General features: G+C 55.8%; 1 long non-coding RNA gene across 3 annotated transcripts; it reads left to right on the top strand.

Annotated features, from left to right (window-relative positions):
* Nucleotides 1-8: 8 nt before the first annotated feature.
* LOC110260065 (uncharacterized) lies at nucleotides 9-27,712 on the top strand. 3 transcript variants are annotated; one of them, XR_014839869.1, is made up of 6 exons: nucleotides 57-125; nucleotides 9,082-9,316; nucleotides 10,892-11,106; nucleotides 12,436-12,692; nucleotides 16,315-16,466; nucleotides 16,842-21,863. It is a non-coding gene; the product is annotated as an uncharacterized LOC110260065 (long non-coding RNA). The 3 variants fall into 3 exon arrangements; XR_014839868.1 differs by lacking the exons at nucleotides 9,082-9,316; nucleotides 16,842-21,863 and adding an exon at nucleotides 23,864-27,712 and having other exon boundaries at nucleotides 9-125; XR_002342886.2 differs by lacking the exon at nucleotides 9,082-9,316 and having other exon boundaries at nucleotides 9-125; nucleotides 16,587-21,863.
* The last annotated feature ends 208 nt before the right edge of the window (nucleotides 27,713-27,920 follow it).

Genomic DNA, 27,920 nt, shown 5'->3' with positions numbered 1-27,920 from the left:
GTGATGCAGGGATTTCCCTGAAAGCAGGAAGCAGATATGCCTCTGACCGAAAATGTGACAATCAGAGAAGATTGTGTGTATCACCGGATCGGCTTCAGACACTGAGGTGGTACCCTCCGTGAGTGGTGAGTGGTGGGGGCCCAGCAGACCTGGCCCTCCCGGGGCAGATGCAGTCCCTGACTCTGTGTCACCCCAGGCTGTGAGAGGTTGGGCGGCCGGGCCTCTCCACTCCTGCTGGGGGCCTGAGGCTGGGGGCTGCACGGACTGCTCACCAGCGGCTGGGCAGCAGGACAAGGACGAGGACTGGGCTCTGGGGCAGGAAGCCGCCCCCGCCTGGCCAGAGCAGGGGGAGAGGCTGGACCCTGGGCTCTGCCCAGGCCCGAGTTTCCCGGGCACCCGGTGCGCTGCGCCCGGGCTCAGGGCGGGAGGTGAATGAGTGCAGGGATGCGGCTGATTCCAGCCTCGCAGCGCAAAGGGGAGAGGGGCAGTTGGGAGGGGTCTTCGCCTTGGCTGCCTTCAGGGCATCTGTGGGGCAAAAGCGCCAGCAAGGGGTGTGACCCCAAGAGCCGGATTTCGAATCGCCCCCAGCTGGTTAATGGGGGCTGTAGCCACAAAGGACTTAACATCTCTGCAGGACTGAGGTCGTAGGCCCTGAAGGAAGTTTTGAAAGCGGAGAGAGGGGCCTCACGGAGCTGGAGGCCCAGGGAGGCCCTGTCACCGCATCCTGAGGGCAGGAGGGCGCGTGTTTCCTGCGGCCGAGATGCCCAAGGACCGGCCTCCCTTGTCACATGTTGCCCTCTCCCTGGACCGCCTTGACCCTGTGATGAGCTGGGCTGGGCTGGGCCGTGTCTGGCTTCGGGAGGTCCTGTGTGCACAGGGCGCAGGCAGCAAGCACAGGTGCGGGAGGCGGAGGGGTGCGGGGTCCCCACGTGGTGCCTGCTCCCCCTCTGCCTCGGGAAGCTCGGGCGCCACCGCCTGGAATCGGCCAGATCACTCCGGCCAGCGACGTGAGGGCTCCCAGTGCCTCGCCAGGACCGCGACGGCCTTGGTCCCTGGTGTTTGAAAGCTGGGCAGTCCCTCCAAAGTGGGTCGTTAGTCGGCAGGACCTGGCTTCATCGTGATGAGGCTTCTGGGGGCTGGGCAGCGAGACAGGGGTGGGGCGTGCAGATTGGGTTTGGAGGGGCACCTGGTAGATAACGTTTCGCTCAAGTTCAGGGGCATCCAACTTCAGCGTAACTTCACTGGTTGAGGGAAACCATGTCAGTGATGAATGGGCAGGACGAGATTAAGCTTTGAAAATGTTAAATGCAGATTTTGCAAAAAACAAAATCTACTAGCTTATGAAGTGCCATATTTTTATGATCACAATTGGATGAAATGCAGCTGCATTTTAAAAACTTTTGCTGCCTGCATTGTCACTCACGTAATGGACAGCAATTAAATTATGTGTTGAACTCAACTGCTTCCAAAGGAAATAGTTTTCTAATTATTGAAGCCATCTTTTGATGATACTGGAATTAAATCTTTTCAATTTCTTGTAAATGAGAGTTTCTTTAAAAATAGAAATCTTGCTGAGTTTATGGAATCTTGCTCGTTTCCACTGACTTTTTTTTTTAACATTTATTTTTGAATCTCCCAAGTTTTAAGTGAGAAATGTAGGAGAAGGATACGTTGTTGGGTGGCCCAGTTGGGTGAAAAGATTCTGGCCTAGGTGAGGGGCTTCGTGTGGGGTGACCCGGGAGTCAGCGTCATCGCAGGCTGCTGAGACAGAACCACCGCAGACGGCGCAGCCGACGCGCCAGGCAGGGTCGCAGAGTCTGGAGTCTGGAGGCTGGAGGCGCACGGTCAAGGCCCCGTCAGATTAGGAGTCCGGTTCAGAGACAGCTGCCTGCCCTCTGGCTCCTCCCCTGGAGGGAAGGTGGGGGAGCTGTGGGGTCTTATCAGGGCACCAGTCCCATTTATGAGGCTCCACCCTCAAGAGCAAATCACCCTTCAAAGGTCCCCAAACTTTCAGTCAAAACACCAAGCCGATGTTTGGTGGGGGGTTTTGAGTAAATACCCAGAAAGAAGACAGACAAGAAGGAAATCAAAGATGATCCGAGGAAAGGGTACCTTAGGAGGGTCCCAGGTAAACTCACCACAAACCGAGACCAGAGCGGACGCTACCCGAACGTCCTCATGGTGGGGTCCTGGCCTCTAAGGGCTGGTGGTCCAGCGCGTCTGCGCGCATAGAGTCAGGGTAAAACTGGACATGCATGACGGTCTGTCCATCCAGCGCTGAATAAGCTCTAACCTTTCTAGTCAGGAAACTGAGAAACGTGGGTACAGAGGTGTAGGACGCACCCCCCCTGCTGAGACCCCCTCGGTCTGAGGCAGACCTGAGAGTTAACAGCGGAACCTCATGCAGGTGGAATGTGGGAACTGGTCTCATTAGAGAGGCCAAGCGCGTCGAGGAGGTTCCCACAGCAGGCGTCCTCCCGGCCTGCTTTGAACAGCCCTGGACAGAGGCCCGTGGTTCTAACAAGAGGGCACAGGACCTTCAGACAAAGGAAGACCCCTCCCCCGGGCAGACGAGTGGGTCCCTTCGTGTCTCAAGACACAGAGAGTGACCCTCCAGGGCCCAGCAGGACCCTTCCCACATTGTCCTGTCCCGTCCTTGCCGGGGTCATGACCCATCAGCAAGAGCTGCAGAGCCTTCCTGGAAACACCTGCAAACTCATGCGCTGTCCTCACATCCACACGCTCTGTCCTCACATCCACACGCTCTGTCCTCACATCCACACGCTCTGTCCTCACGTCCACACGCTGTCCTCACGTCCACACCCTGTCCTCATGTCCACACGCTCTGTCCTCACGTCCACACACCCTGTCCTCACGTCCACACGCTCTGTCCTCATGTCCACCCGCTGTCTTCACGTCCACTTGCTGTCCTCATGTCCACACACTGTCTACCCCACGCCGTCCTCACGTCCAGCCCGTTTGGTCACTCGCACTGCTGGTCCTGCCTGTGGGCCTGCAGCATCTCCTGGCTGGCTGTCTCCTCCACCCTTGTCCTCGCAGAGAAGTTCAGCTGACCCTGAATGACCGCCTCAGCCCCTGGGCACGAGCACCATCCCTGCCTGCTTCGCTTTTGGTCCTGGGAGGGCCCGCCTGTGGCCTTCCCTCTGCCCGGCCCTGATCTGGTGGCTGGGTTCCCGCTGCCCAGGTGACGGAACACAGACCAGTCTTTCTTTGTGAAGTTCAGGTCTCCCCCCGGTGACAAGGGCATATAAGTGGCCCCCGAGGAGTCAAGCCATTTGATGTTTATTGTGTGCTTTTTTGTGGGAATTTTTTTAAGTTCGAGGATTTTTCAAGTTCAGGGGTAGGATTAGTTATATTTCTTTCTGGGTTTTATTTCAACCATTTAAAAATCCTTACGTGTGAATAATCTGGCTAGTATTCCTATGTGTGGCACAAGAGGGTAGGGAAGTGATTTTTTCCACCTCCCCATTTGTATAAAAAATCTTGTGCCCATCTGGGATGTTCTCGTGGGTTTCTTAGTGAAGAGCTGCAGGGGCGTCCAGGAACGATCCCTGCGATGCCTGGGCCACCGTCCAGGGGCCACGCCATCCACGGGGGCGAGGGGAGCCAGGGCTCAGCTCACGGGCCGCCTGTCGGACTATGGGCTCCATGTCGGGAGTGGCACCTGCGGGGTTTGCACAGGGTCTCATCTCTTGGTTAAATGTGGGTTCCCGAAGCTCTGGCCAAGGGAACCATCTTGAGGCCCAGCACGTACAGAGTGGGTAAAAATCATGTGGAAACAGCCCGGCGTTTCCAAGTTTGCTTCCCGACCGCGAAACAAGCTGCAAAGCTGTCTCCTTGTGACAGGGCAGCGTTGCTGTAAGACGAGCCTGTCAAACCAAAGTGTGTCTTGGACTGAAACTGAAAACAAGGTCAGGCGTATCCAAAGCACCTACGGGTTGACCGTAATTAACCCCCCAGGACAGAACGGGCCCGCCGGAGGGGCTCTGGAGGCTGGCGCCGGATCTGAGGCGGGGGTTCACACCCCGCGTCCCTGAGAAGGTCAACTACCCAGCCCCTACCAGGCTGAGACGCTCATCAGCGTTGTCAGCAGGTTTCCAAACCTGGTTCTTGGGAATCTAAGCCTGAGGGACAGCGGCGCCGCTCTGGGGAAGTAATCCACGCTCAGACCTTGACATGCTCCTGAGGAAGACGCAGCATCTGGTTTTTATTGGGGTCTTGCCTCTGCCTAATCGGACAGTTGGTTTAAGAGAGGAAAAGCAGATCGTGAAGTGTTGTGATCACAGGGAGAGCAGCGAGCTCGCCCCAGCCTCGAGGGCGGGCGGGTCCTCCGGGGCCAGGACCTCCGCAGGCTCCGCGAAGCCACCGTCCTGCAAGGCTGGTCATTTATTCACAAAACACCCTCTTGGGCGGGGACGGGGCCTACTCAGGCACAAGCTGGCTGCAAACCTGGACGTCTACAGGTCGCTTCTGGGGCGTAGTTAGGATAAAGGTGTCTGTGTAGACATCTTTCTTCAAGTCCTAGTATGGACACGTCGCACGTATATTTCTCTCTGATTTCTAAATAAAAACACAGGTTCAGAGCCCACCGTCTGGCCTCAAGCCCCCAGCCTTTTCACGGTGTCACCTGCCCCTCAGGTGTGAGGTCACTCCGTGAGGGACCAAGTGTCGTGGAAGTAAAAATGCAGCTCCCTGCTCGACAGGCCTTGGAATGTTTTTTTCGTGTTTCATTCATCGACGATTTTTAATTTGTTTCACATATATTTTGTACTCAAAACAATCTGAGTCAAAATCGCTTGTGAAATCTTGATGACTTTTTCTGTTTGAGGTGTATTTCAAAAGAGCACAATTATTTGCACCAAGACGGTGACAGGGGACTCGCCGCCCCGTCCCCAGGCTTCCTGCTGAAGAGGGAAGCGGGCGGGTCTGTCTCCCCAGGGTTTGAGCCCAGGTTTGTGCCACGCCTGCGAATGCAGGGCGTACCCAGAGCTGCTGGCTGTCACTCTTGTCGTTTTTCATGAGCTCGTGAAGGCGGTGGCACCCAGCGTGCTGCCAGGCCGCTTCCTCCACAACAACTTTGCAGCCCCCACCCCCAGGCCCCCAGAAACCCACCCGTTTCCCAAACCCCGTGGCCTTGGGCCCGAGACGGGCTTTAGCCCTAGAGGCCTCGGGAGCACCCACATCAGCTTCGGGCCTCACGTCCTTCTCCTCCCTGGGGACCCTGGAGACAAGGGAGCACTGATATCTCTCTAAAGATATTTCCCTCTAAAGATAGTTCTCTCTAAAGAGCAATTTTGCTGGAAAGAAGCAACGCTTCTCAGCTGCCCGACACGGGGGCGTTATGCCCAGGAACTTGGCCGGGAGCGCTGGCTGTACGGAGGTTCCCTGTCCCCGGAAGGGCTTTGCGCACAGGAAGAAGGGGGCTGCTTTAACCACACCTCAGCTTTTATAAGTCGTTCGCGTCCTTTCTTTTTCGGGGGGGCGGTGGGTGGAGAAGCAGCGATGGTGAGATTCGTGATCAGTTGCAGACGCTCCAGAGGGTCTCCTTTTAAAAGGCGCGGGTGTGAGCGTCCAGGGCTTGGTGTAAGTTGTCCCTTCACATGTACTGGGCTTTGCACAAAACTCATTTGCCCCGTAAGTGTCTGCATTTGCGCACAGACTGCAGAAGGCAGTCCCTCCGACACTGCGCGGTGGCAGCGCCCTGTTTGGGGTCCATGGCTTTGGTAGGAGTCCCTTGTTTCCTAGATCTTTGATTTTGAACAAGTTGCGTACCTCACCGATTTCAGTTCCTATGTTTGTAAAATAGGATTAAAATGCCCACCTTGCAGTCTTTCTGGTGAGAAAGAAGCATGCACATTAAACCGTCTCAAATAAAGTGGCGCCAGGGACCATCCCCTTCTGCTCTGCTTTGGAAATGGAATCTCATAACTGGAAAATTCAGACAAAAGCAGATGATTTGTTTAATTAGCCTCCTCCTGGTTTGGAAACTTTGAGGCCACACTGGTAAGAGGTAGGTCTGCGTGTCCCCCACTGACCTGGGGCAGCATCTCCCTGAGCCACACCGGAGCCTGTTGGAGCTGCTCTCTGACTGCTCGCATTTGGGGACTGAAGGGCTGCCTTGGCCTCAAGTGAGTCTGGAGCTGGTGGGCAGGGGACCTTGAGAGCCCAGGAGAAGTGACAGAAGAGCTGGTGTAAAAAAGGAGAGGGAGGCACAGGCTGAGATGAAGCTTTTGCAGCATCGACGTTCAGTTTAGCCGACTTCCTGAAACGGCCGCCGCTCGGGCACCACATCTGTCCCTGGGCTGCGGCCTCTGAGAACAGCGGCTCCTTTTCTTAATGACCTAACCAGGCTGCCTCCTCTGAGAAGCCCAGACGAAGCAGGTGTCACGCAGCCAAGGCTGCCCCCACTCCTCTCCAGGAGGGGACAAGGGTAAAATGCAGACAGGCATCTCAATGCCCCAGTCCTCTGGGCAGCAAACAGCATTTTTGGTTAAACATAAGTGAGGATACACACATTTTGGGGACCTTGAGAGCCCCCAGGAAGTGGACTGACTTAAGTTGTGGGGAGACCAGCAGAGAGCAGGTCACTTGCAAATGGAGACGGAGGAACAAGGGCTTCGGGCGTCGGCCGAGGTGATGGATTTTTCTGCAGAGAAAGCGCCGCGGCCAAGGGACTGAGGCTGGTGAGCAGAAACGAGGCCCGTCGCTGGAGAGCCGACTACGGATCCGGAGTCTAAACCCCGGTTCTCAGGAGCATCTCTAAGTCCTCCCTGTAAAGACCCCATCGAGCAAGGGGCCGGTTTGGGGCCCCTGCCGAGAGCCTGCGAGGACCTGGGGCCAGACCCGCGTCTCTAACTCCCAGCCTTAGGTTTCCAGGGTGCTAGGCTCGCCGTTAAAGCCCCTAACGGGGAACACGCCCTCTGGGTTCAAGGGACCCGGGGCCGCCTCCTTTGGAGATGGCGGGAAGCCGTGCGTCCTGACTCGCAAAGCCTGGCTTCGACTCTGGAGCCGCAGCGTCACTTGAAGATGAGCGGCCCTCGGTGCGGTGACCCCGGGCAGACCGTCCGCCCAGACGCAGGCTGAGCTCACGCTGCAGACGCCCCGGCCGTGAACTGGAACAGGTTGGAGAACCAGCCTCTCGAAAGAGAATGACTCCGCTCAATGTGAAACAGAACTGGCCACACCAAAGAAAATCAAAAATGTTTGCCTGGCGGCCGCCTTGGCTATTAACTGTGGTTTAAATGGCTTTCGGTGTCGAGGGGTCTATCCAGAAATGGGGCATCACGAAAGCGATTCTTATCTACGAACAAGGCATGTGGTTTGAATCCCAGCGGTTTTGTCTCATTCGAAACTGTGAGGCATGTTTGTTTGCTTGTTCCTACTTTATTCAATAAATTGGAAAATGCTTAGTGAGTGCTTTGCTTGGGGCCCTAATTCTTCAGTCTCTCTGGGTTCAGAGGTGAGGACACAGGAATTCAGTGTCAAAGGGGCTGCTTACAGGACCTCACACATTCACATGTGTCGTATTGGCCTCACTCCCCGCCTTGGTTTCTCGTTGGTGGGGACATGGGGCCTCGGGCAGATTGGAGCCACCAATGCCTGGCGGCTCCCTCCCGTGCAGCCCGTGGCCTTCACGGTGGGGGCGGGCCAGACCTGCACCCCCCCACCCCCGAATGGCTTCGGTTTGTTTAAACGATGTTGGTCTTGTGCGGCCTGAGGGTGACCTTACGCTTTGAGCATCTTGATCTCACAGCTAACGCTTCATGGATGCGGTTGTTCGCCCGGCGTTCTTGTTCCTTGGTTCAACCACAACTACTGGCCCCATCACAACTGAAAACCACCTGACTTGGAGGGTCAGGCCGCAGCTGCGTGTTGCGTTAACCCCTCAGCTGCCTGGGCACGCAGCATTTGCTCCGACTCGGGCGTTTGTCCTGTCAGGAGCTCAGTTTGGTCCAGTCTCTCCCGCTCTCAACTCACTGCACTGGGAGTTAGTGTCCACTTTCTTGCAGTATTTACCTGTCGGCCTTCGTCCTGCCCCCGGGCCCAGAATACGCCCGGCTCCTCGTTAAGACCAAGAAGGATCTGACCCCTTAAAGCGATGGTTGCACAGGCTCCCGTCTCTGTCTGAGGCCCTTGGCTGACCCTCCAGAGTCACGAACGGCGACGGTTTCCATCTGCTCTGCTGGACTGACCTGCTCTTCACAAAGGGGGGGAACCGATCATTTCCAAATTTCAGTCTCTCAGAGTTTAAAGTTCCAGGAAATGAAGGACTGGACATCCTAAATGCTGCTGTGACAACCCCAGATTTTAGTGGCCCAGCAACTGGGGATGTACATTCCACTTGCACAACTGTCCCCACAGCCAGTAGGGCATCTGGGAGCCCCCCTCCCATCAAGTTGGCGGCGTGGGAAGGGGCAGGGCTTGCGGGCACCCCTCCCACTCGGCCCACTGGCCAGATCTGGGGCGTCCCCGGGGTCCCCACCCTGCTCCGGTGCCGCCCTCCGCAGGCACGGTGAAGTGAGTGAAGGGCGTCCCAGACTGTAGTCACATCATCCTCTTGGCCCTAAGTGTCCCTAATTATTATCCAAATTTTCATTTGGGTTTTAATTCTGTTCAGTAAAAGCTGTGGAAGCGATGTGTCCAGTGCTGGTGAGGCTGGAAATGCCTAGACCTCCAGGCGCTCGTGGGCAGGCAAAGGCCCCCGCTGGCAGGTCTGCGGTCCGCGCCGTCTCTGCTGCCCAGGCGCGCAGCCCAGCCAGTGCAGCCTGCGCAGGGGCCGCGGGGGAGACCAGGTTCACCCGAACGCCACGGCATCAGTGCACAGGAAGCAGCTTTGAAGTAAAGGACAGGACATCACAATAGAAAAATGTTTCAATCAAAGTCTGATGGAAGGGCTCGAAATAGCAGACAGTAAACGGAGGCCTCTGCAGTGAGTGGCCTCGGAGTCAGCCTGAGACAACAAAGGGACAGATGAAGGCGTGTGGAAAACAGGAAACTGGAAATATGATGGACCCGGGTCCGTGGGCCACAGTCACCACCCTTTTTATTTTCCCATTTAAGGCAGAGTCACCGTAATCACCACGCCGTGCCTGGGAGCGGGGACATTGTGTGTCAGGGCCGATTCCCTTCTCGTGCACCTGCTCCGCGGTTTCCCTTACGACTTGCTGATGAGCTCCGGGGTGACGGGTTCCAGGAAGCGGCAGAACCGCCCGTGCTCACGCCGCGTGTTTTAGCCTTGCTGGGTGCCCCCCGCCTCTGCCTTCGTGGAGAGGAGGCAGGAGAGCACATGGCGCAGGTTTGCTGTCCTTTCTCCAGCCTCGAGGGCGGAATGCAAATGCCTCTCATCCGTTTTATCCTCCAGAGAAACCTCATCTCCAGGTCCTCTGTCAGAGGGGATGGGGGCAGGTGACAGGGGCACAGGTGATGGCACAGGTGACAGAGCTCAGCATGAGGTGACGGGACACCAAGGGGCTTCATGGGCCCCTTGCCCCCCCAGGGTCATCCCCAGGTGACAGGGGCACAGGTGATGGCACAGGTGACAGAGCTCAGCATGAGGTGACGGGACACCAAGGGGCTTCATGGGCCCCTTGCCCCCCCAGGGTCATCCCCAGCATGTTACTGAAACCCCAGAAAACGGGCGGGCAGTTCTCACACCCAGCGAAAGGCTCTAGTCAGGTGGCAGTGGTTTTAACAGGAATGCTCAGGAAGGGGGCGCTGGGCGGGGCTGCGCGGGCCCCTGAAAAGCGGCCTGTTTCATTCTCCGCTTCTGCAGATCCGGGGGTGGGGGCGGGGCGGGGTCCCGGGCCGGCCACGTCCTGAGCAGGCACCTGGTGAGGCGCGGGGCGCTGAGGACCTGCAGGGACAGGCTGCAGAAGTGACAGACCATCTGCCTCCCACCCCCAGAGCCGAAATAATGGCCCATTGTGATTTGGGGCAAATTCCTCTATATTTAAGACATTTATATTTAACTCGAGTTTCTGTTCCTTGAAGCTGAAATTATTCCTAAGTAATTCAAGAGGACGGAGGCATTCAATAGAAGCGTAAAACCATTCGCAAGTGTAGAAGTACAGAACAGCTTTTATAAACATGGTAACACTTGAAAGAGCCTCATAAGGAAAGTCAGTAAATTTGACTGAAAATTGTACAGCAAGGACGCTTTTCCCCAACAGAATAAAACGGTTTATGGTGGCGGACACCGCCGCTGGCACCACCCCTGCTCGGTTCCCTACTCTGCAGGCTCCAGGGCCTGGCCACACTGCAGGCCCGGCTGCTCTGCCAGGCCCCGTCGAGTTATTCGCACAGAGTCATGGCGAGGAGCTGGCGCCAGGCCCGACCGGGGAACAGCCTGTGCGGCTGCTGCACCGGCCCAGGCACCTCCTCTGAAGCCTCTTTCCTGGGGCTCCTGGCCTGAGGTCCGCCCCGCAGAGACCACCTTGCCGAGGCCAGAAGACCCTTCGCAGCTCCGACTAGGGATTCAACATGGGTCCGTTCCCGGCGTCCCCTCCCCCTCCTGGGCAGTGCGACCCGCTCCACACCTGTGCCGGCCTCACCTGGTCCCATTCGGGTGGCGGGGAAGGGGGGGTGGGGGAGCCCCGGAAGGGGGGGTGGGGGAGCCCCGCCCTCTCCCCTCACAGCAAAGGACAAAGCCCAGCTGTCCCCCGGCTGACATGGGGGCTTTGCTGGGAGGCTTCCGGGGGGTTTCACACGAGCCTCTGTGACAAAGAGGTGGCAGGTCTCTGCCTCTGGATATGGCTGTGTCTGAGCCTGTGGCCAGGACGTGAGAAGAGCCGATGGGGGTGACAGGGGCAAGAACATGCAGAGACCTGACCTGACGAGGGAGGCACCAACCCTGCGGCTGCGTTCCTTTTAGGGTTTTAATGCCAAGTGATGACGTGATGCCACGGTCACAGGCTGTTCTCGGACTCCCGACCTCCCACATAAACCAACTAAAGTCACCCAAAGGAAGACAGGCCGGGAAGCCTAGGAACCAGACAGTGCCAGGTCAGCATAGGCCACCTCTGCAAGCAACACTGAGGACGACTAGTCCTCTTCCTACTGATGAGTTGAATGTTGTCGCCCAAAGAGGTAAGTGGAAGTTGACCTCAGGCATCTGGGAATGGGACCTTATTAGGAAATAGGGTCCTGGCTGATGTTATGGTGAAAACAGGTCACTGGGGTGGGTCCTAGTCCATGTGACTGGTGTCCTTGAGGAGAAGGACACACAGGGCAGAGGCCACCAGGTGATGGGGGTGGATTGCATGGCGCAGCTGAGGCCAAGAGCGCCAAGGAGGCCGCGGCCTCCACCAGAGGCCGGAGGAGCAAGGAGGGGCCCCTGACCCTGAGAAGGACCCCTGACCCCTGACTCCCGACCTCCAGACTGAAGAGAACACATCTCTGTCGTCTCAAGGCCCCGAGCGGGTGGGCCTTGGTCACAGAAGCGAATGACGGAGGGTGGGGGTGGGGGCCACAGGAGAGGCTAGAAGAGGGTTGATAAAACACCCAGAACATCCCGAAGGGCTCTTGGTTGAAACAAGGACATCGAGGGCCTTGGGGCCAGGCGTCCGCGGGGAGAAGGCGCGGGCTGGCCTCGAGCTCGCGGGCCCGTCTGAGGGTCTGGACTCGGAGCCTCCGCGTCAAAGGAGCCGGAGACCCCGGCTCGGCTGCGGTGGGTGGAGACCAGGACTCTCGAGCGGTGACCTCGGGCCTTAGGAGATTTCCGAGAGGAGGTGGAAGTTGCCGTGCGGTTTCCTCTTGCCCTTCAGAGGAAGACGGGAGAGGAGAGAGGAGAGGGGACAACAGAGCATGTGTCCCCCAACCCGCCGGCAGAGGCGATGGGGGGCCGGGGCCGCTGCCCGGGGCGCCGGCGTCGCCCAGCAGGGGTTCCAGCGGCCCTTGGAAGCTAGTACCCCGATGGCCACAGAAACGCACAGTTAGGAAAATATGGCACCTCTTTAAAGCAGTTCAATCCCTAATTTGATTTTTATCATTTTGTAAACAATATGCAAACAACCTACACCTGCACGCTCCCCTCTGCGGGCTCAGGAGGAGCCCACAGGCAGCCTCGCGGCTCTTAGTGGGTCTCCGGTCCTTCGGGTCAGGGGTGCGAGAGTCACGTTCCTAGAGTGGATCCGTCTGTACAGGGTGGTAGCGTTGAAAGCCGGAGCGACCCTGCAGGGAGAAGAGTTTGGGGATACCTTTCTCGAAATGTTTACGGCATTTGACTCAGTAATTACACTTTTAGGGTATGTCCCAGAAATAATCAGATGAAAATAAAGAATAAAAGTGTAATAACAGAAGTCGTTGAATATAAGATCAATATTAAAAAACCCAGTTTTATTGTAATGAACCACAGTTACAAAATGTTAAAAATATCACTTAACAACAGCAAAATGAAAATACTTGTTTTCATTTTAGTTATGGAAACAAGTTGAAAACCTTACTGAAAAGCACTAAAGAAAACCTCAATAAACGAAGCACCACATCACTCTCACGCAAAGGAAAACGGCCGCAATAAAGTGTCTGCGCGGGTGTGTGTACTCAGCCACCAGCTCTGAAACGTCGTTAGCGAACCTGAGGGACAAGGGAGTTTGTGCCGCTGAAGCAGCTCACAGCTCTCGCCTCCTCGGGAGGCACGTTTGCAGGAGCTGCTAGTGGAGATCATAGCGGAGCAGGTGAGTTATCAAATCCAGGAGGAGGAAATAAAACGTGAATTTGCATTTTGCGCCTTCTGTTAAAATCGACCTGGATGGTATTTAAATGCAGGTGTAACCGTTAACCTTTTAGAAATGACCATGGGCGAGTGTTCCGGGTTAGGTCGGAGAAGAAGACTGGAAACCAGGCCAGAGGGCTGTCGACAGGGGCCTGGCTGAGAGACACGACCCGGCCCTTTCCTACAGGGAAGTCGTGTGCGGTTGAAAAGTGAAGGGGGGAGAGCCGTCTCTCGTGCCTGAGGGAAAAAGCAGGAAGAAGGGTGCTCACTTGCTCTTCCTGGGGGAGTGAAAAGGCGCGTCATGGGTTGCTCTCCCTGGGACCCATCGCCCAGGTTTTTCATAGTCTTGTCTCATCTGTCTTGCCCTCCTTCCTAATTTTTTTGAACAAAAATGTCAGAGTCATGTTAGCTTCCCAGGGCTGCCGTAAGAAGTCACCCCAACTGGACGGCCTAAAGCAGCAGCAATGCCTCCTTCCCCAGGCCTGGAGCCCGTGGCTGGTCCAGGGCTGGCGGGGTTCCTGCATCTGCCCAGCCCCCGCTCCCACCTCGCACCGCGTCTCCTGCCTCTGCTACGTCCCCTCCAGGTGTGCCTCCTCTCATGGGACACGGTCATGGGACTGGGACCCTCGGCTGCAGGGAGACCTCGTCTTAGCTGACCCCCCCTGCAAAGGGGGCTTTTCACGTTGCCACACTAGGCGCGTTTCCAGGTCCCGAGGATCCGGATTTCGACCTGCTTTTAAGGGGACACAACTCCAAGCACCGTATCATTCCCTCTGTAGTTTTTAATATATTTTAAAGTCCTTTTAACAAATGTTTAAAAAAGAGGGAAAAAGGAAACGACTGATTATAATCAGAGTATGATAACATATCACAGTAAATTAGGAGAGAGATATTTTGTTTCGTTTTATTTTTTTATGTTTGCCGTATGGCCGTTCCTGACCCAGGAAGTGCATCTGAGCCATAGCTCAGCACCACCGTGGCCATGCCAGGTCCTTTAACCTGCTGTGAGGAGCTGGGGGTCGAACCCACACCTCTGCAGTGACCAGAGCCACTGCAGGCAGATTCTCAGCCCACTGCAGCAACTCCCTTCAGATCATCTTAATGAGATGCCTGCAATTTAATTTTGCTTTAAGGGAACACGCCCTTCCAGCGCCATCCATGGTTGTGTGTGTGTGTGTGTGTGCTCATGTGTGCACAAGTGTGCCACGTGTGTGTACATGAGTGTGCATGGCTCTGCAGCCACACAGGCCTCCTCCTTCACTGCATCTTCGTTCCTCCTTCTCCAGGGGCCTCAGGGCTGGGCACCGCTGTTCCCCGTGTGGGCGGGTGCCTCCCTGTGCGGTGGGTCCCGGTCCTTGAGTGTCTGGCCCCCAGGCACCAGCTGGTCGCACGCCTCTCCTCTGTGCTGTGAACACAGAAAATGGTTATTTTAAAGCAGCAATAGCTAACGCTTGAAAAGGGATAAAAGTCAATGTTGAAGATACTGTTCAGACTCACTAAGGGTTTCACTGCATGACTAAAATCGGCAATTTCCAAACCAAAACATTATGCCTCTAAGTTCACACTGTCCTATCGTTTTAAATTTTTCTTTTCACCACTTAAAATTTTAAACACAAAAATTCTGAGTAAGCAGTCTTATGGTCCAAGTTTCATATTGTTTTTGTGTTTATAATCTCTGTTACAACGTTTACTCTGAGTCCACTATTTAAAAGCAGGGCTGGGAGTTTCCACTGTGGCTCAGGGGTAATGAGCCTGACTAGGATCCACGAGGATGTGGGTTCAATCCCTGGCCTGGCTCAGTGGATTAAGGATCTGGCGTTGCCATGAGCTGTGGTGTAGGTCGCAGACGCCACTCAGATCCTGCGTTGCTGTGGCTGTGGTGTAGGCCAGCAGCCGTAGCTCCGATTTGAACCCTGGCCTGGGAACCTCCATATGCGGCGGGTGCGGCCCATCAAAGACCAAAAAATAAAAAACAAGTGGGAGCAGGGCTGCATCATCCCCAGCAGTGAGCCCTGGGTGCTGCTGTTGAGGGGGTGCGTACCCATGTTTGCACGTGGCTGTGAGCTCGCAGAATCAGCGTTCCCATGGAATACAATTTTATGAAAGAATGCACAATAAAATACGCCAATTCGAAGTTTACATATATTATTAAAACTCAGTAGGAACCTCAGCAATTATTTAGAGCTTAGACGAACATAAAGCTGTCTCGGAGAGGGTGTTTTATCCTCGACAGGCCCGTGCCCGGTGAGGAGACGTAGCAGCTGCTCTGGTTGGTTTGATTATCCTTGTAACTTATCTACAGAGAGACGGCTGACTGCTCGTACCCCCGGGTCACGAATCACAGGGTATTGACAGGGTGTGTAAGGGAACCTGGACCCACATGTCATTTGCTCATTTCCTTATGTCTGTTCCCAGGGGTGGGGACAGTGGGTCGAAGGGCGCAGACGTGCCGTGTAAGGTGACACAACAGCTGGACTGCTGTCCGGAGCTAATTCTGCTCTGCAGCCGCTGCTAACACGGCTTTACCAGCAGCGCACGACGGTTTGTTTTATTAAGATCTGTGCCTTATTCCAAACGTTCCCCTGCATAGATCCACCGCCAGCCTGTCCCCTGAGCCCGAGAGGCTCGGAGCAGATGCCACACTCCAGCGAGAGGGCAACGGAAAGCTGCGTCGTAGCCCAGGGCCCACAGCTCGCTTCTCAACGCCTCCGCCTCGGCTGTCCCTGCACAAACCTCCCCGCGTCACTTACAGCGTTTCTCAATCAGTGATTCATTTCAGTGGGAAAATGCGTCTGCTAATGTGTCTCCTCTGGACATTGATGTGCTTTCTGCTTCCCATTGTTCCTTCAGACCACTTAATATTTCATATTGGTAATTAGCAAATTCTTGTTATTTAGTGCTAATTTTAAACATCCCAGCTATTTTTGTAAGTCCCTTTTTGTAAAAGTAACCGTAACGTCTCGATACTCTCTCTATCCATCCGTTTATGGTTGGGAGTCTGCTCTACACCTGGACCCACGTGGGTGGGATGCCCTGGCTTTTCTTCTCCGGGGGGCTCTGCCCAGGGACCCACTGGATGCATTTTACTGAGTACCTACTACGTGCGTGGCACATAGTGGGTGGGTCCAGACCAAGGTTAGAGAGGGAGAAGGGAGGCATTTATTCAGAGCCTGCTGTGTGTCAGGTGGTTTTTTCGTGAGTTACACTGCAGGGAATCCGTTTTGCACATGAGGAAACAGAGGCCCAGAGAACAAGGAGGTGGCTGGGTCCAGCGTGCCTCCTGCAGGCACAGATCAGAAGTTCCACTCCCACAAAGGCTCGGGGGTGCCCTCTGTGGTTCTGGACTGGTGGTGATCTTGTCCCCAGGATGTGGCGTGAGGTCTGGGTGGCTGGAGCCCTGCGGTGTGACGCCCCAGGACCCAGAACGCAGCCACCGTGTGGAGGAGGAAAAGGGTTACGCTTCCTGCCGTTCTCCACCCGCAGAGGCAGAGGCTGGCGACCGTTGGGGTGAGTCCTTCCGACCTGCCTGTCCCCTCTCTTTACCCTGGGTTTGACCTGGATTCTCTCTCCGAATATTTTTCTAGCTAAAAATCCGACCGCGCTCTGAGTACAGTCCGCAAGCACCTCCTCCTTCTACCGCAGAGCGTAGCCTTTGCCATCCTGCACCGCGATCCTTGCCGGGCTGCTCTCGGCTCGCGGTCCTGTCGGATGGACGTTCGCAGGAGCCCCTTTGGAGGTACGGGGTCGGCTCCCTTTTTCAGTTTCCCAGGTGGATCTGGAGGTTCACGTGACCACGTGGGGAGGTGGGGTCCCAGAGGGCTTGTCCCCATGCAGCCTCCTGTCCTTTTGCCAGCAGGGCAAGCGCCCGGCTTCCTGCCCTACTTCGCACGACCCTGCCATGCTGGGACGGCATCAACTCCTTGCTTTGCAAAGCAACGAAACAAGGAAAAGCCGCCCTTCTTAACTGCCTCTTCTGTGGACTGTGTCTTCGCACTGTGCTCTGTTTTATTGGATTTAATGTCCCTCCTTATTGGTGGTAGGGACTCCTGTGTAGCTGTGGCATGTCCTTGGCCTGTCGCTGATGCCGTGTCTTCTGTCTGTCTGCTCACAGCATCTCTGTGGCGTGTTCCTTGTGTCTGAGAATTCAGCCGGGCTCGCCCTCATTGCGTTCCTGTCCCCAAATAAATGAGTCACAGGTGTGAGATGTGCAGCATGGGGAAAAAGGTCAGTAACTTCAGAGTGTCTATGGTGACAGGTGGTAACTGGATCATCCTGCAGACGTTGTGACGTGTGCAGAACTGTCACTGTGCAATAAGACATCTCTGCACAACAGGCACTAACATGGTGTCGGAGGTCAAGGTCAAGGATACTTGGAAAACAGACCAGCAAACTTATAGAAAAAGAGATCTGATTTGCGGTTACCAGAGGTGAGGGTGGAGCAAGGAGTCAAAACACACAAATGCTCAATTATAAGATGCATAACAACTAGGGATATAAGCCCAACGTGGCAAATATAATGAACACCACGGCACGTTACACATGAACGTTGCTAAGAGACTCAACCCTGAGTGTTCTCATCACAAACACATCTTCTGCGCCTTTACTTTTGTGTTTATGTGAGACGATGGACGTTCCCTAAACTCACTGCCGGAACCGCTTCATGAGGCATGTGAGTCAAACCATTACGCCGTTCAGCTTAAACGCATGCAGGGCGGTATGTCGATCCCGCCTCAATAAACCCAGAAGGAAGGAAACCCCCAAACTGGCAAAAACGACCTCCTTTGTTAACCTCCAGGATCTTTGGTTGAGACCCCCCATGAATCAAAGGAGGGAGAAACGCAGGGCGGGAGAGTAGAGACTTGGGCCATCTGCTGAGATGTTTGCAGCAACGCCCTCAGCCTGCCGGAGGCATTTCCACAAAGCCCTGCCCTCTGCAAACTCTCGCTCCAGCAAGAGCGGGGGAGCGGAGTTTCTGCGGACTGCTCGAACCCGTGGGACTTTGCAGCCAGGCACTGGGAAACTGCAGGCTGGGTCCCGAGTTTCCCGCCTGCCCCGCAGATCTCAGCTTGGCGGCCTTCACGACTGTGGACCCAGCTTCTCAGGGCAAACCCCTGCATGTACGCGGAGGCTTCTTCTGCGGCTCCCGCCTGGTACTAAGGGGCCACACAGCTGGCCTGCATGCTTGGGTTTACCCTGCCTGATGGCCACCAGTGAGGGCTGTTTGACCGAACCAACCTTCTGAGACACTATCTCCACCTGGGGTGCCAGGTCTGCCTTCAGGCAGGTTAGGGGAGCAGGTGGCCCCGAGCAGGGGTCAGAAAGCACCGCGTTCTCAGAAGACGCGCTCTGGTCAGCAGCCCGAGGCCAACGGCGGCCGCAGCCTCTGGAGCCTGGAGGGCGTGGGAAGCGGGGCAGTGCGGGGTCCCAGGATCCCCGCCCTGGACCGTCCACAGGACAGGTCACCCGCCGTCTCCTGCAGCCCCTGCGAGGGCCGCCCTCACCTCTGGCCGTCACGAGTGTTCAGTTGTCACGTCGGCTCCAAGCTCTGGGGCAGCGTGACCGTCTTGCGGCAGAGACGCCCCCAGTTTCTTAGACCTTTCCAGGGTCATCCTGGCTTTCCCCAGCCGCCACCAGTTTCTTCAGGAAAAGCTCCAGGCGTTTGATGAGCACGACTTCAACCGCCCTGTAGGTTTCGACGTGGCCGTCTCCTCTCTCCGAGGACACCGGGGACGGGGCTAGTTCTGAACTGTTAGGTGTCCTTCAACTTGAATTCACCGCTGGGGACTGAGAGTTAAGTCCTGAAGGGCCTTCGCCACCTGCAGTTTGATCGGGGGAGCGCGCTGCCCCTGGAGTGTGGAAGGGCTTTAAAGACGGCAAGTGGGCCGTCCAGGGAGATGGGGGTGTGCCCTCCGAGTCCCACTGCCTGTGGGGAGGCTCAGAGGCTTAAACCCGCTCCCCCCGCCTCTCCCCATTTCAGGCAAGTCTGCCTCCGCATTCCCCTCCCCCTACCGCCACAGATCTTAATCTGCAGGGTGCTGCCCTGGTGCTCAAGGCCGTTTTCACCCGCAGGAGCAGCGATCAGCTCCCTGAAAGCCCCCAGGGCCATGCTCCTTCACGATGGACCTTCGGCTCAGCCTTCTTGCCCTCGGAAGCTGCTCCCCCAGGTTCCCCCGCCAACTGCGGTCGCAGAAGCCTGGGCACCGTTAGACGGGGGGTCTCTGATCTGACACCCGGGGAGACCCTGAGACATTCACCTTGACTGGGGGTTTCCTCTGTCTTGCTTTGAGGGCTCCTGGCCCATGAGCTGGAGGCTGGGGGCACCCCTAAAGGTCCCCAGCTCAGCCCAGCGAGAGGGCTCGCCTCCGGCGGGGCCCTTCTGTCCTCAGGGCTCCTTCACGGCTCCTCTGGAAAGCCTCCCTCACCTCCCTCCACTCACAGCATCGCCTTCCGGCCGCCACAAAGGGCAGCCCCCACGCCGGCAAGTGGGCCCCAGACGGATGGAGCTGGGAGGGAAGCCCAGAGCCACGGAACGAGGTCAGCCTCCCATAGGAGCCCCGGAGACTCGGAGCGGGTTAGAGAAGCCCGGAGAGGGGCACCTACACTGCTGCCGGCTGGAGGGTCCCCGCGCCCCATCAGCACGAGTCTTGAGGGACAGTCCCCCGCGGCCCTTAGTCCTGGCGACGGCCTCTCGGTCCTCGTGGCCCGGCCCGAGAGCCGCTAGGTCATCCTCAGTGCAAGAGACTTATGTTCAAGCCCTCATCTTTTGACCTTTATAAAAGAGGAAGCCAATTTCCCAAGACGCTCCCAAGAACAGAAATCCGCCGAGGCCACGTGGAGGCACTTAGGAAACTGTCCATTATTTTACGCTTTTCACGTACCTCGTTCTGTCTGCTTGTACAGTCAGACTTCGCACTTACAATAAACTTAATGGAGACAGGCTTCTGTGATTCAGCGTTAAAACCCCAGGATAAACCATTTCCGGTCGCTCTGAGAGCTCAGGCGTTTCCCATTAGCCCTTCTGCAGCTGCTGCTGGAATTCTAGGAACTCTTCGGGAGAACGTCCGTCCACTAAGGTACCGAGAGTGGAGCTGCGGTAACAGCTCATTACCTGCGAAATAGCTGTAAAGTCCCGTGTGCACGACGCTCTTTTTCTACATCCGAGCTTGGATTTCAGGCTGCTCTGAAGCCAGCGGCCAGCGAGGGCAGCGGGAGGACGGGGCTCCGGTCCCTGAGGCCTCCCCCAGCCCGTCCACGCCCTCGGGGCTCAGGTCCTCCGGGCATCTCTGCTCAGAGAAGAGAGGCGCCCTTGTTCTGCTGTCAGAGTGAAGCGCAACGATGACTCCTTTCAAAGGATGACGATAGTTAGCCTCTGTCTAGCACCCCGTGCTCCAGCTTCCGTGTAAAATGTCCTGTGTTCCTTCGGATCGGGGACCGGGCTCATGGCAAGCACTTAGGGAGGAGGTTCCTTCTGGCTGAGAAGGAGCAGACACACAGAGTCCCAGGAACTTGGTCCAAGTCCCCTTTGTAACAGAGCCAGGGCTTGGGCGCCAGGCCTGAGAGTCAGGAGGCCTGGGCTGGGGCCTCGCTTCCAGGGGGCTTTCCTGCTGGCGACCGCTCACCGCCCTCCACGCTGCCTGGTCCTCAGGTGGCAGGAGGGAAGCCAAGTCCCACCCGCAGCACTGACCACGAGCGCCTCCCCCCCCCGGAGGCGCCGGCAGTCCTCGGGCGCTGCAGTCTCGGGGCAGTCAGGTCTGCACCTGCTGCGGACAGCCGTGCCTCCCACGCCCTGGAGAGTGTGGCTCGGACTCCGGGAGGGAAGAGGAGATGCAGAACCGAGGCCAAAACCACACTTTCTTCCACTCCTGAGGGTCATGACCACCCTCGGCAGCACCCTGTGCGGCTGACATTGCCGGAGGGGTGGCACGGACTCGGGGGGCCTTCTCCGGGCGAACTCAACCCAGGTCCTGTCACTCGTTCTGTGACTGTAAGGTGCTTACTTACCCAGCAGGGCCTGCACACTTCCCTCAGCCCTGCCCTGCACCTGCTTCCCCCAGGACCTCAGTGGGCACCCCTCTTCCTCCAGGCAGCCTGCCCTGGGGGTCTTACCCAGCTGCAGTCGGCTCAAGGGAGCGAGGCTGCTGTGTCCTTGTCTTCTGGCCTCTGGGGTGAGGGGCTCCCAGACCACCGACCTAGGCTGGGAGGGACCTCAGGGCATAGGCTGCTGCACCCTGCCCTTGGCAGCGGTGGTCTGGGACTGGGGAATCTTGGGAAGCAGGTTCAGTTTGCCAAGGGGGATGGTGCAGCCGAGATGGGCCAGGCGCTGAGACCAGGAAGGATGGCGTCAGGCGAGGGAGGCTCTCAGGAGGGGCCACTCTTGTCTCCATCAGATGCAGTCCCTCTGCTTGAAGAGTGGTGTTTCCAAAGAAAGAAGTTTGGTTTGTTGGAGGACATAAATTTTTAAATTTAATTTTGCCTTGGACACAATCCATGACAATGGGGGGGGGCATTCTTTGGAAGAAGATGCACATAAAGACGTGGTTTTATGGGGCTTGTGTAGGGACTCGATTCTGACACAGACAGCAGCCCCACGCGCCCCGAGGTCCGCAGGGCGCAGCACTGGGAGAGAGCGTGGGTGACGGGACGGAGGGCCAGGGCAGCTTTCTGTTTTAGCTGGTGATTAAAGATGGGCTTGTCGCCGTGCGTCTTCCTGCAGCTGCGCTGTAGGCTATTGCCCCGAATAGCACTCTCAGTGCGTTGACAAACCAGCAGCAATCCTGTCTCGTGGTCAACAGAGTTAATAAAAGGCGGATGCCATCTCCCCTGCTCCATGAGACAGGGTCTTCCTGGAGGACGGAGCGAGGTCCTGATCACCCGCTTCCTCCCAGCCCACAGGGCCCGCGGGCCGCCACACAATCAGCCTTTACTGCACGGCTTCCTGCGGGCAGGATGGCGGTGAGGACCACGTTACTCTCAGAAAACAACACCCCGGGGGAAGCAGAGCGTCTTGAGCAGTCAGCGCACAGCACGTGGCAATCGCTGGACTTACCCCAAAGGAACTGAATTATTCCCATATCGCAGGGCTTGGAAATACACTAAGTACACAGCCCCCATCAGGAGGGCATAATAAATACGACACAAATCTAGTGACTGTATCTATGGGCAGTTTTATGAGACGTTCCAGGAATCTCCAGAACCTGGAGCGGTGCCTCCCGGAGAGGCCAGAGCACAGAGCCTGCTCCAGGAAAGACGCCAAATAAGCATGGCACGAGAGCAGGGGGACTGCGAGCTCCTCTCTCGTTCCAACAGTGCAGGGACGGAGTCATCAAGAGAGAAACGAATCAGATACTGATTTCCATTTAAGTATAACGTTTTATAGAATCCACAGTGCTTTTTCATCAGTTTTGTTTAATTTTAAGGCCAATGTGGAAAACATGACATTGGAATTAAAAAGATAAAAAATGTAAAAAGTAGCAGATTAATTTTTTATCAGCTTAACAGCTCAGGGTCGCTTGCTAAAGACTGTTAAAAAATGAATTTTAGAACAGACCCTGGAGAGGGAGCAAATGTGAAGACTGGGCACAGGGGGACACCAGCCCAAGGGACCGGCCTGCTGCTCGCGTGCGTTTGACCTCCGACCAGCCCCCTGCCCTCAAGGTGAGGCGCGGGCAACCCCGCAGAGGGAGGCTCGGCAGGAGCAGATGGACATCCTGAGGCTTCTGTGAGGATGGGAGGAGAGGGGCCCACACTAGCGGGAGGCCGGGGCTTTCCTGGAAGCAAACGCACAGCAATGAAGGTATTTCTGTGGTTCGTGAAAAGGCACAATGAATCACGGCCTCTCCGTGCGCTGCTGTCTGTGGGTCAGCCCAGGCCCTTCTTGGCCGGAGCAAGAGCCTGGTCACTCACTTCGCAAGCCAGGCTGTCCCCACGTCCTTCTCCCTGTGGCCCGACCTCCCTCCGGCTAACCTCGTAGACCAGTGTAGACCGCGTCCTTGCAGGCCCGCCGTGGAGCCCTGCAGCCACGGGGCGAGGCGGAGGCAGAGACGTGGCTCAAAAAGCCACGGGATTTTGCTGGGTTCTGCACCCCACTCGTCGCCCCTTGGCCTCTGCTGTCAGAGCCCCCTCCCCTGGGGCACTACCAGGCTGAGGGGAGGTGGCCCCAGCTTAGCTTTGGAATGCCGAGGAGGCGGAGCACATGGCCCATCGGCCTTTCCGGGGGCGGGAAGAGAGGTAGCACCTTGCAAGGTAGCAGGCACCTGCTTTACCCAACGCTCCGTTCCTGGATCTCGACTGAGGGGAAGCCGCGTGTCTACCGAAGGCCTGGCGGGAACGTTCACGGGGCCTCGCTCGTTAGCCAACACCCGAGTCCGCGGGGACCCATCAAAAAGAGAACAGACAGAACCAACGAACGCCTGGAGACGACGCTCGCACAAGGGAAGACTATTCAGTCATTAAAGGGAGCAAACCGCGGACACATCCGGCTTTGCGGGTGATTCCCACTGACACAGCCCCGAACAAAGGACGCCAGGCCCGAGAGATCTCACACGGCACGAGGCCGTTTACATGCAGGTTATGAAGAGGGGCACATGTGATCTGAGGTGTAGAAACCAGAGCAGTGGTTGCCTCTGAGGTGGGGGTGCCTGGAAAAAGGACACAGCGCCTTTTGGGGGTGAGGAATCTCATTCGGGAGGTAGTTGCCTGGGTGTATACAGGGGCCAAAGCTCATCTTTCCCCTTTGTCTTTAAAATGTGTGTCCTTCAGGGAGTTCCCATCATGGCTCAACGGTTAACAAACCCGACAAATATCCATAAGAACGCAGGTTCGATCCCTGGCCTCACTCAGTGGATTAAGGATCTGGTGTGGCCCTGAGCTGTGGTGTAGGTGGAAGACGAGGCTCAGATCCCCGGTTGCTGCGGCTATGGTGTAGGCTGGCAAGTGCAGCTCCAGTTCAACCCCTAACCTGGGAACTTCCATATGACTCCGGTGTGGCCCTAAAAAGATTAAAAAAAAAAAAAAGAAGAAGAAGAAAGAAAAAAACATGTGTGTATTTCATAGGATGTAATTTAACCTACAAAGTAGAACTTACACCTCTTTTTCTTGGCTCTTAATAGCCTTCTCATCACTCCTCTATTGCAGGGGAAATTTCCTTCTTACCTGTATATTCCGGACAAAAACAGTTTCGCTGCATTGTCAGAAACGAAGGATGCTCACAACGTGCCTCTGATGAGAAAAAGAGAGACCTTCCCCCCCCACGGACTTGAAAGACTAGACAAAGGCCTGAGAGCAGGTCTCCACTCGTCCTCAGAAGAGGTGACAGCCATCGTGTCGTCTGCTTCCCATTTTTCCTTTGCTTCGTCTGTCTGTCCGTGTCCAGCTGTATGACTGCTCCCTGTCTGTGTCTTATCTTTACCTCCTGAAGGCGGATGGATTTGGCCCTGAAACCGAGACCGTTCCCCCTCACGCATGTCCTAGTTCTGGCCTGATGCCAAGCTCTTCCTTTTGTTCGGCTTTCTTGAGGTGTGATTTGCAGGTAAAATCATGATACAGTTAAAGTGCACAAAATAATGATTTGAAACACATACACGTTGTAAAAGGGCTGTCCCGTAAATTAAAACACATCATCAGCTCACCTCACATACTTATTTTTTTTGGTGAGAACAAGCCAATTCTTGACTATTGTTATTCAAGGTATTCATGCGTTTGCAGGAGCACCTGACTTCTGCTCCTTTTCATATTTCTGACTGTGATATAGACAAAGGAACAATGGCAAAAAGAAAATACAGAGAGTTTTTTAAAAGTTGAGTTTGAATTTACAGGTCCCTTGTAGGGACCTGGAAGGCATTTGTGGGTCATCTTAGCAAGCACCCCCATCTCAGCAGGGGTCCCTGCAGACCAGGTTCCCAGGAGGAGGAGAGCAGGTCACACCTGGGAGACAGAGGGGTGGAGGTGGAGGCGGGGGTAGGAGAGCGAGAGATAAGGTGCTGCCGCTCCCTCCCGGGTGGTTCCCAGCGTAAAGAAAAAAGGCTGAGACTCAAACAGGGCTCAACCCTCAGCCCCGCTGGGCGAGCAGCTCCCTGCATTTGACCCATAATATCGGGGAAGAACGGGGAGGGACCGTCGGAGAAGCTGAGAGCTGCCCCCTTGGGAGGTGACGTCACCCCCCAGAAGGCAGGTTGGGAGACGGCCCCCCTTGGGACATGACGTCACTGCCTGTAAGACCCAGGAGCACTGCTGACGGTAAATCTCTCGGCTGATTGCGCCTGAAGTTCGCTGTGGCGAGCGCGGCGCAGGAAGGGGGCGTGTTGGGAAACAGCACGTTTTGGGGGGTGTAATTACCACCACAGACTCGAAAGGCCCTGGAGAACGCGCGCTCCCCAGCTCGGAGGCAGGACGTGCGGACCGGTCTGGTCCGGTGGGCGGCTCCATCATCAGTAATTGGCGCCCGCCCACCCCCGGAATCCCAGATGCGCAGGGGCGTTTCCTTCTCACCCCAGGGGCGGCTTTAACGTGTTGTTGCTCTACTGAACCAGGCGTGAAGGCTGCATTTGCACCGGGCATTTTATTGATGTGCAGCAGGTGTTTGGACCGCTTAGACGTGAAGTGGAAGGGATACCAGGATAGTGGACTCCGGGTTAAGGAGAGAGCCTTCCTTCCTGTTTAGCCAACTTTTCAAATAAAGGGTTAGGCCTACTCTCTGGCTTTAGGATGTGGATTTTAGCATTGAACATCATATAGCCAGCTTTTGGACTTTATCGTATTGGTCCTCACCCAGCTGACTCCACGTTGATATAAGCGTCTATATTCTACTCCTTCTCCATTGTTCTGATGGGTCTTAATTGAAAGCCCAAGTTTGGCATGATTTTCAGAGGGAAATATCCCATTTGGGGGTAAATGGTCCTCACTAGATGTTGATCCAGTGTAACCGTGTGTGTGCTTTTAGATTCATATGCTGAGTTTCCACGTAGCCAGCGTCCACTGCACTGGGCTGCGTAGAGATGGCGGTGGGTTCGGGCTGCGCGCAAGCAGTGGTCTCACCCATAGACCTGTCAGCCTGCTGCTGGACGTCTCAGCTCACGACCTACTGGCCACATGGTCTGCTACAGACACAAAAGACCTGCTTTTCTGGATGGCTGTGACTCCCGATAGGAAGGAGGACCGACCAGCAAAGTCCCAGCCACGCCACGGGGTGTGGGTGTCAGACGCGTCCTCTGCTGCATCTGGGGTCCTGACAAGGAAGACGCTCCTGTTTCCGTCTTCCCACGGCAGCCCCCCTTCAGAGCTGGAAGCAGAGCCACAAAGTTGCCCCTGACCCCCACTGTGAGCTGCTCTATGGGGAGTCCATCAGCCTGAGGAGCGGGGGGGCCTCTCCAGGCTGCCCAGGGGCCCCTCCTCCCAGCCTGGCTCCCCTTGGGGACAGGCTGGCCCTTCGCTCGCCTGCCTGGGGGCTGGGCTTGTGTTCAGCACTCGGGAAACACTTGTTCAGTGAATGATCAAAGCAGCTTAAAGGCTCAGCTTCGAGGGCTGTGCTGCCTTCCGCTGGAGAACTCGACTCAGCTCAGACGAGCTTGCTCCTGGGATCTCAGCGCTCTTGGCGTTGTGCTGAGGCTGGCCTGCACTGTGCGCAAAGCCCTTTCAGACGTCTGCTCCTTCTCACCTCCTCCAGAAAGTCCACAGAGGAGCCCAGGAGAGAGTGAGCCGCGGTCTGGTCCAGGGGTCCTGCTAAGGCCAGGTTTCCAGGGGTGTCCTCGGATGCTCACCTTCAACGCCACAGATGCCAGGGGCCTGAGGGTACAGGATGGGAAGGTTAGGAAACCGGACTCTCTACATCGGCTTTTCCTGAATAGAATTATTTTTGTTAGGATCCATATACAAAATGCAGTGGTTTTTTTTATCCTTGGCATTCATGGGTTTTGTATGTTTTCTTTAAGGGTGATGAAGGTTTAAAAACCAGGCAGTGCTAGAAATTATAGATTATTGTTACCTTAAATGTTCCTTGAAGGATGAAATAGAAAAAAAATATAATGTAAATATTTTCAGTTATTTTATGGTGAAAATATTTGTTATATTTACCTGCACTGCTTCTGTGCACTTAAATCTACTCTATTTTCAATAATTTCAAATGCCTGATTTCTCCTCATTTCTAAATACAACTAAATAGTGTGGAAATAATTCAATAAGGCTCATAGGAGACAGGTTGCAGGGCCTTCTAGCTGGACCATCCATCTGGCTCATGAATTCCCCGTCACCTTTGCACATGCTGGGAGGGAGGGCAGGACTGGCCCTTTCTGGGTCAGACATCCACCCAAGGCCCCATCATCAGGGCACTGGAGCGACAGGTGGAGTGTCACAACCTGGGTGCTGTGACTCTCCTCGGCAGGGCACGTGAGAGATGGCCGGGCCCCAGCCAGGGGCGTGAGTAAGTGCGTGGGTACCCTCGGATGGGGGTTTGTCACATGGCGCCGAGGAGCTGAGGCTGCGGGTGGGCAGTGTGGTGCTGGGGCCGGACGAGGCAGCAGAGAGGGTGGGCGGCGCAGGTCCCCAGCCAGGCCAGCGAGGGCAGCAGGCCTGCGGGAGCCTGTCTGCTGCGTCTTGGTCGGCCTTGGCCCTCGGTCTCCGCAGAGCTCAGAGGCGCCTTGGCGTCTCCTCCATCGCCTCCTCCTCGGCCTCCTGGGTGGGGCCGTGGCGGCCGCCACTGACCCCCAAGCTAGTTCAGGCTTTGATCTCATCAAATTTCGTGTTTGGTGGGGTCTCGCGTTAACTGAATGGGTCTATCAAATCGGTCCGAATAAGTGAGGGTCTGTGCGGACTCGCCCCGCCTGTGTACCTTGCTCCGCTACTTGCAGTCTAGCCTCTCATAACGATTTCTGCTTTTAATCAGTGCCCTGTGGCTCTCTGCTTTTGTGGAATATTTGCTGTTACAGTTATTGATTATAAATTTATATTTTGTTTTATAATTTGTAGAAAATAAAATGATACCGACAAAGGCAACTGGTTTCTTATTAACCCGAGGTCACTCATTTTTATTATCTTGGCACATGTTTTTGTATCTCTTTCTACAATACATATCTGTACATGGTTATTGCACTTTGACAAAATTAAATTTATACTACACATTAGCGTTTGAACATATCGAGATGAACGGTTTTATGTACCTAGAAATGTAAACATGAAGGAATGTAAAACTGCAGCAAAA

This window comes from Sus scrofa, chromosome 3 (assembly GCF_054392235.1).
Source record: "Sus scrofa isolate SSC_HxYL_T2T_F1_AM1 chromosome 3, Sscrofa_HxYL_maternal_Yorkshire_Landrace_v2.0, whole genome shotgun sequence".
NCBI lineage: Eukaryota > Metazoa > Chordata > Mammalia > Artiodactyla > Suidae > Sus > Sus scrofa.
Note: the sequence above shows the minus strand (reverse complement) of the source record. Positions and strands in the feature narration are given on the sequence as shown.